General features: G+C 28.0%; 1 long non-coding RNA gene across 1 annotated transcript; it reads left to right on the forward strand.

Annotated features, from left to right (window-relative positions):
• The first annotated feature begins 1,346 nt into the window (after positions 1-1,346).
• LOC128133929 (uncharacterized) lies at positions 1,347-5,774 on the forward strand. The gene is made up of 3 exons (XR_008232250.1): positions 1,347-2,229; positions 5,166-5,281; positions 5,629-5,774. It is a non-coding gene; the product is annotated as an uncharacterized LOC128133929 (long non-coding RNA).
• Positions 5,775-6,780: the final 1,006 nt, after the last annotated feature.

Below are 6,780 nucleotides of genomic sequence, written 5' to 3' on the forward strand. Positions count from 1 at the left end.
CATATTCCACTTTTTATAAAATGAAAACATATTTAAAACATCTAAACTTTAATATGTATTAATTTGACATAAGCCAATCACAAGAATAATATATAACCAAATTTAATAAGTCATTATTTACAAAATTTATATTGTGTTTTATTATTCAATATATGAAAATTCAAGGGTTTTAAATGTAGTTTTAAATTATAGATGAAAAAAAATGGTCCTTCAACAGTAAGAATTTGAGTTTTATGGGTCATATAAAGGAATTTTTCCATGACATTAAAATATATTAATATCTTTTTTTTATTTACAAATATTGTCCCAATATTTTTTTTATTGGGTATAATGTTCGCCGGCAATAGATCAAAATATCAGTCAAAATTGCAAACGAAAAGTCTTTACATTATCCATCCCTAAATCAAAATATCTCATCTAAACCCTAACTCTCGCATACCGTAACTCATCCACCTCCACCAAAATTCTTCAATCGATATATGCATCTGATCAACAGCTTTAATCATCGACATAATCCCCAATAAATCACGAAGAAAGCTACGAATAATCCATAAACTCCATTCAATAGACGTGCATGTTGATATCCATCATTGGATTCATCTTAATCGGGTGACGGTGATGATTTGGGGGAGAAATTTCGAAATGAATTACAATTTGCAGACAGAAGGAGGATATTACTTTAAGTTTCGATGGTCATCAAGACGGATGAAGAAGTTAGGGTTTATATGTTGAAGACCCAGTTGCTGCTCTTACCATTATGAGAGTGTATCAGTTCGAGGTAGGACACCGTTCAAAGTTACATATTCAGTCATTCTATTGAATGTATAGTTTCAGATAGAAAGTTATATGTGTATTCATTTCTATAGTTATAAACAACAACAAAAAATGAGTAATTGTGCAGTTGTCATTAATATGACAGTAAAATTAAACAAAAACTTACATGATTAAATTGCAGGGTGTTATACTCTTCTAGATGATACCCAAATCAGGAACTTAGCAACGAAATAAAGACGCTCCTCACAGGATGGATTTTTCGTAAACTTGAAGTCAAATAGTGGATGGAAAAGTCAGACGTGATTAACCTTAAAGTAAAAAAGATAAGTAACTGATTTCTATATATGGTTAGCTAAATTGAAGCCTGAAAATGAGATTTGATTGAAACAACTTCAAATAAAATAAAAAATCTAATAAGATAATTTATAAAAAAAAGGTATTAAAATCGATTTATGTGTTAATATGTAGGGTATTTAAAATTTTTAAAAAAGTGATGATTTCGTTTCTGCCAATTAAATCACGACTTTAACTTGTAACTGATTTCCTATAGCTTTTGTTAACGAAATCACTGATTTGTTTTTATACCATAATTGATCAATGTTTCCTCTTTTATCAGTGGGAAGAACAAACAGGCGAGAAAATGTATCTTGACAAATTCATGTTCACTTTAATTTTAATCTTAATGAGATATAATTTTAACATTAATCATATAATATTTGTTCTTATTATATTTGTATTCTCATTTAAAATAATAAAGGTATGAGTTTTATGTTTATGAAAAAATGTCAAAGTTATTAATTTTTAGTAAAAAATTATTAATGACAGGGATTATGTTGAGATAGAAATGATATACGATTGTATGGTGGGTAATGTTTATCAGTTTTGTCAGCAACATAACATGATTCTGCATGGTTTAAGTTTTTGTGTTTTCAGAAATATCTCATGTATGTTATAGGATAATTTGCTAATATGTTGTATTGTAGAATAAAAATAAATGCAGAAGAACACATGCTACTAGAATGATTGGCTACTTTACTTATTGAAAATTTATACAACACAAAATCATTTGTATTAATTACGGTGTAAGTTCATGTGTTAATATTTGTTTCTCCAAAATATAAAGATATATAGCCTTGTAATATATTTGATTTCGTATTTCATATTAACATGAATATTTTAATTTTAATTGATTTTATATTTAGAATGTAATTGTAATCTAAGAAGTTTTAATCTTGAATTGATATTTATTGTTACAGTCATTTTGCTTCTTGTTTGGAGAACTTCGGGAATGTTAAAGCAAACATTTTGGTGGACATTTATTTGCAACGAGTAGTGGAGATGGTGTATACTCAACTACGTAATTAAATCCATCATTCATATGGAAAATCCTTTCAAAACCATTATAGCTGGAGTACAGAAAAAGTCAAGGGATTGATTATAGATAACCAAATACAGGTAAAAATACTTCAATTTCTATACTTTTTTGTTTGAAAGCATTCATTTGTATAAGTGATGAGTTAGTATGATATAATGGAATTACAAACACGAATGGAATGGTCTGGATTGAAATTAATTTGGTATATAAAGGAATGTAATGATCCATTACTTTGTCCATTCCATTCATTTATGATTACATTCCATCATAAATGAAAATTCGTTTAAGAAACAAACAATTTAAAACAAAAACCATCAAATTCATCCACATAACATAAATCCAAAGTATGGTATTATAAAGAAGAATGGAATGGACTGGTTTGAAATTAATTTGGTATGTAAAGGAATGTAATGATACATTCCCTTGTCCATTCCATTCATTATGATTCCATTCCATCATAAATAAAAATTAGTTTAAAAAACAAACAATTTAAAAGAAAAACCATCAAATTCATCCACATAACATAAATCCATCCGAAAAGTAGTTTAGAAACAAACAATTTAAACAAAAAACAGCCAAATTCATGGAATTTTAAAGGAAAATAAGAAAATGTCTTAATACCCGCAACAACAAACTTAAGAAAACCAATTATTCTTCTCACAATCAAAATCAATCACTTTTCCAACTTCACCTTCAAAAATTTCACCTGTCCATCTTCCCCTCCAACTTTTGTAGCCTTTGATGACGACATCTTGTCGTTCACATCCAAAACAAATACGTCCTCAAGAGCTCGCTTCAAACCCTTTGATGTGTCAAATTTCTTTTTTGGACTTGTGGCTGTCGATTTGAAAACATTGGTCAGTGTAACATTATCATCAGTCTGAGATATGGCATCCTAATTTAAGAAATAAATATTATTATTAAAAGGGTAAGAAGGTGTAAGATATAAAATTAGAAGTTTATATAAATTGTACAACACCTTTATACTCTTGTTATCTTGAGATTCATAATCAGTGGTACCAACATCAAACGATTGTGAATTACATCCCTGTATAAAACATATAAGAAGATCACCACAATTTTTATTAAGTATTGTATATAATGAGAATAAATTGAAGTATAATCACCTCTAAAACGACAAAGTTTTTTTTTCCAAATATTGTATCAAGTTGTCATCATCACTACTCCTCAAAATACTATATTGATTGTTGTTCCTTTCAAGATTGTATTTTGAGATAGAAACTATGAAAGCTAATTTCATATCTTTCAAGACATTAATTTCAGAGGGGTATAAGCCAGTACCAAAACCAAGCTGCAAATAAAACATAAATAGAGGAAATTATATATAAATACAATAAAAAATAGGAATATATGTAAAAAAAATTAACCCGAGCTGTCTTTGCAATTAAATCTTTCACAGAAATTTTAAGAAGCTTCTTCGCGTCTTGTTCAAACATTGTTAGAGTGATACTTCCAGTATGATCTTGAACACGCACCGGAATCATGAACCTATGGGAATTGTAAAATCATCAAAATTAGTCAACATAAGATGTAAAATTATATTTTACTGAAAATGAGTATACCAAAAAACAATAACCTTGGAATAACTGATGTTACAGTTTTTGTGCATTTTGGATTTCGACATTCATATTTTGCGTGTTGAAATGATCCGATGACATTGTCTTCATTAGAAGGCGTGTCTGAAAATGCCTGGTATTGCAGTTTGTACATGCTGGGTAATACCAATCTTTATTTTGAAGAATTCCTTTAATTGTCGCAACAATAACATATTTTTTTTCCTGGTTAAATAAAACGATAGAAATGGAATGTAAGTTGTATTGAAAAATAAATAACGAAATGCAATAATTCCATAAATATCTTTCAGATTTTGTGTTACCTCAAGTGGCTCGAAAATGTCAGCAATTGTTTTCAGATCATTATTAAGCAGGAAATCATCATTTTCAGAACTTCGATTAGATTTCATATAGGTGAACGTACTCTTTGAGTTTTCATGGGGACCATCTTGATCCAAACTGTCAGTTAACATCATATTTAGAAATTATAAGATATAATGTCATTTATTATTAATAATAAACATAGTAACATGTATTATACCTTTTTTTGAAAACATTTATGTCATCAATGTCACTATTGATGATGAACTTCGATACATCATAGTACGTATTGACGGATCGACGATCTATAAAAAAGTATATAAACCGAATGAGTAATAAATAATTAAGATTAATTACAATATAAAATATAATAAAAAAAACTTTATACCTTGCCAAACACTAATCTTTGCAAATTGAAGGATTATGACGATGCGGACATTGTTTGGATTCTTTTGGATATAATGTAAGAATGTGTAACCATAATCGCCCCATAGGTTAACATCCAATTGCAAACCACTAACAAAAAAGACGGAAATTACATTTAAAAAAATGTTATTCCAATTTAAGAGTTAATACACAACATAGTTGTAGGTTATAAAAAAACATACCTGACATCTTGGATTTGTATTCTGATCCTATGCCTTTTTCGATCTGCATTTCGAGCATCTATTTCCCCAACTACTACCACCAATCCGATAACATCTGTATATAAACATAAATATCAATAAACATATAAAATTAGTATTTATTTGAAGGTTAGAATATAATATTTTTGTTTAAAATATGTAAATAGACAGGTAAATTAGAAAATACCATATTATTTATTGCAGTAAAAAGTAATGATATGGTTTTGGAGAAGCCATACCAGGGCATTTTCAAACATGTGAAAAAAAAAGGTGACAGGTGACACATTCTTACTGGTGATTAATTGGTATGCAATATTGAAAAATATAGTTAAATATGTCAGTTTTTAATATTGAATTAGTCTTGGTCTGTCATTATAAAAACGATATGTAATTGTTAGTTGTTAATTGTTAATGTCTTATATGTGCATGTTTGAAAGATAATATAAAAATTATTAAATAGAAAATACTAACCCAATGACATATTATCTGGAACAGTGCCATCGATAATCGCCCGATATTCAACAAAATCAAAGCCATTTACTGATCCCGAAAAATTGTCACACGGAGTAACAATACTGTCCAGATTCAAAGCAAGCTTTTGTAGTTGATTGGTAAGTTGAAAGCTTCTTTCCTGCATCTTTGCTAAATTTGGAGATTTGATGATAAAAGCTTCACCTTCTTTTAGAAGTTTTTTGAACTTGTAAATGTAAGCTTTAGGGACATAACCTTGGATTTTGTTACCCTGAATGAAGAAAAAGTGTGAAGAAAAAGTGTGGTGCAAATACGATTAATAAAAAAAATAAAGATTACTATAAAAAGTAAATATATAAATAATAAAAAAAAATATATGAAATATACCTCTTCGCCCATTAGAATAAGTTCAATAGAGAAAAGTTCATTTTTGTTGTAGTAATTGTCAAGTGTCCATAATCTGATAACACGAAGCTTCATTGTGAAGATGTCCTTCAAGACATCGAGATCTCGTATGAGAGTAAAATCACCAGCAGCCATGTAGATGCAGAGATGTGGAAGAGAATTAGCCTCTGAAAACGTTTTGAATACAACAGTAAAGAAAACAATGACCATCAATCGATATTTGCTGGTATTTATAGGTATAAATATAAAGTAATCATGAATTATTTGCTGATTTTCAGGGATATGACTTATTTATATTTATATTCTTTATATATCTATCTATAAGTATAAACCAAATGTTTTTTAATGCAGGTGAGATTCTGGAGTATTAAAACTGATTTGCTGATTTCTTAGAATTGATATGATAATTTCAAGACTTACAGCAAGGAATCAGCGGGAAAATAAGGTAAATCGTATATATGGTAGTGAATATTGGAATTAAAGGGGTTTAAAAGAGGGAAATTGGAATATCAATAACTGATTTTTAGGGATATGATATACATGTCTTTGTATCTGTATTATCTATAGTTGTATGCATGTAAATTTGTAAAATTAAAATTGATTTACTAAAATTTAGGACCTGATTTTATGGAATCAATGATATTATACTCGGTTATAGGTTATAGGTTATATCCGATTTTGAATATTGAATGAATGTAAATGTATATTTTGAATTTTAATTTGAATTGAATGAATGTAAACGAATTGTTGAAGTTTATTATGGTGACATGTGGCATGTATACACTTTGACACATGGCAGTTTTATATGCAATCTATTTATTTATTAGAAAGGGAGATATATATATATATATATATATATATATATATATATATATATATATATATACACACACACACAGAGACTAAGTTAGTATCCGTGGTTTCCAGTGAAAAAGAAAAACACAATTTAATTTCAAATAGTAATAACTAATCAAAGATTTGTAAAATTTTACTAATTTAAAAAGATACAAGTTTTTTCTCTAAGTTACAATGATTTAGTCAATGAAATTATACATTTCTTTCTTCATAACACCAACTAAATGTACCATAAAATATAACAAAATAGAGTTTACAAATATAGCCCCATCTAGATATAACCACCTACTGTATGCATTTATACATTTCCTTTTCTACTATTCTAAAACTTCTGCTAAATTTAGTGGAATGATGAACATTATGTTTGAAATTTCAAATT

The sequence above is a fragment of the Lactuca sativa genome, chromosome 4, assembly GCF_002870075.4.
Source record: "Lactuca sativa cultivar Salinas chromosome 4, Lsat_Salinas_v11, whole genome shotgun sequence".
NCBI lineage: Eukaryota > Viridiplantae > Streptophyta > Magnoliopsida > Asterales > Asteraceae > Lactuca > Lactuca sativa.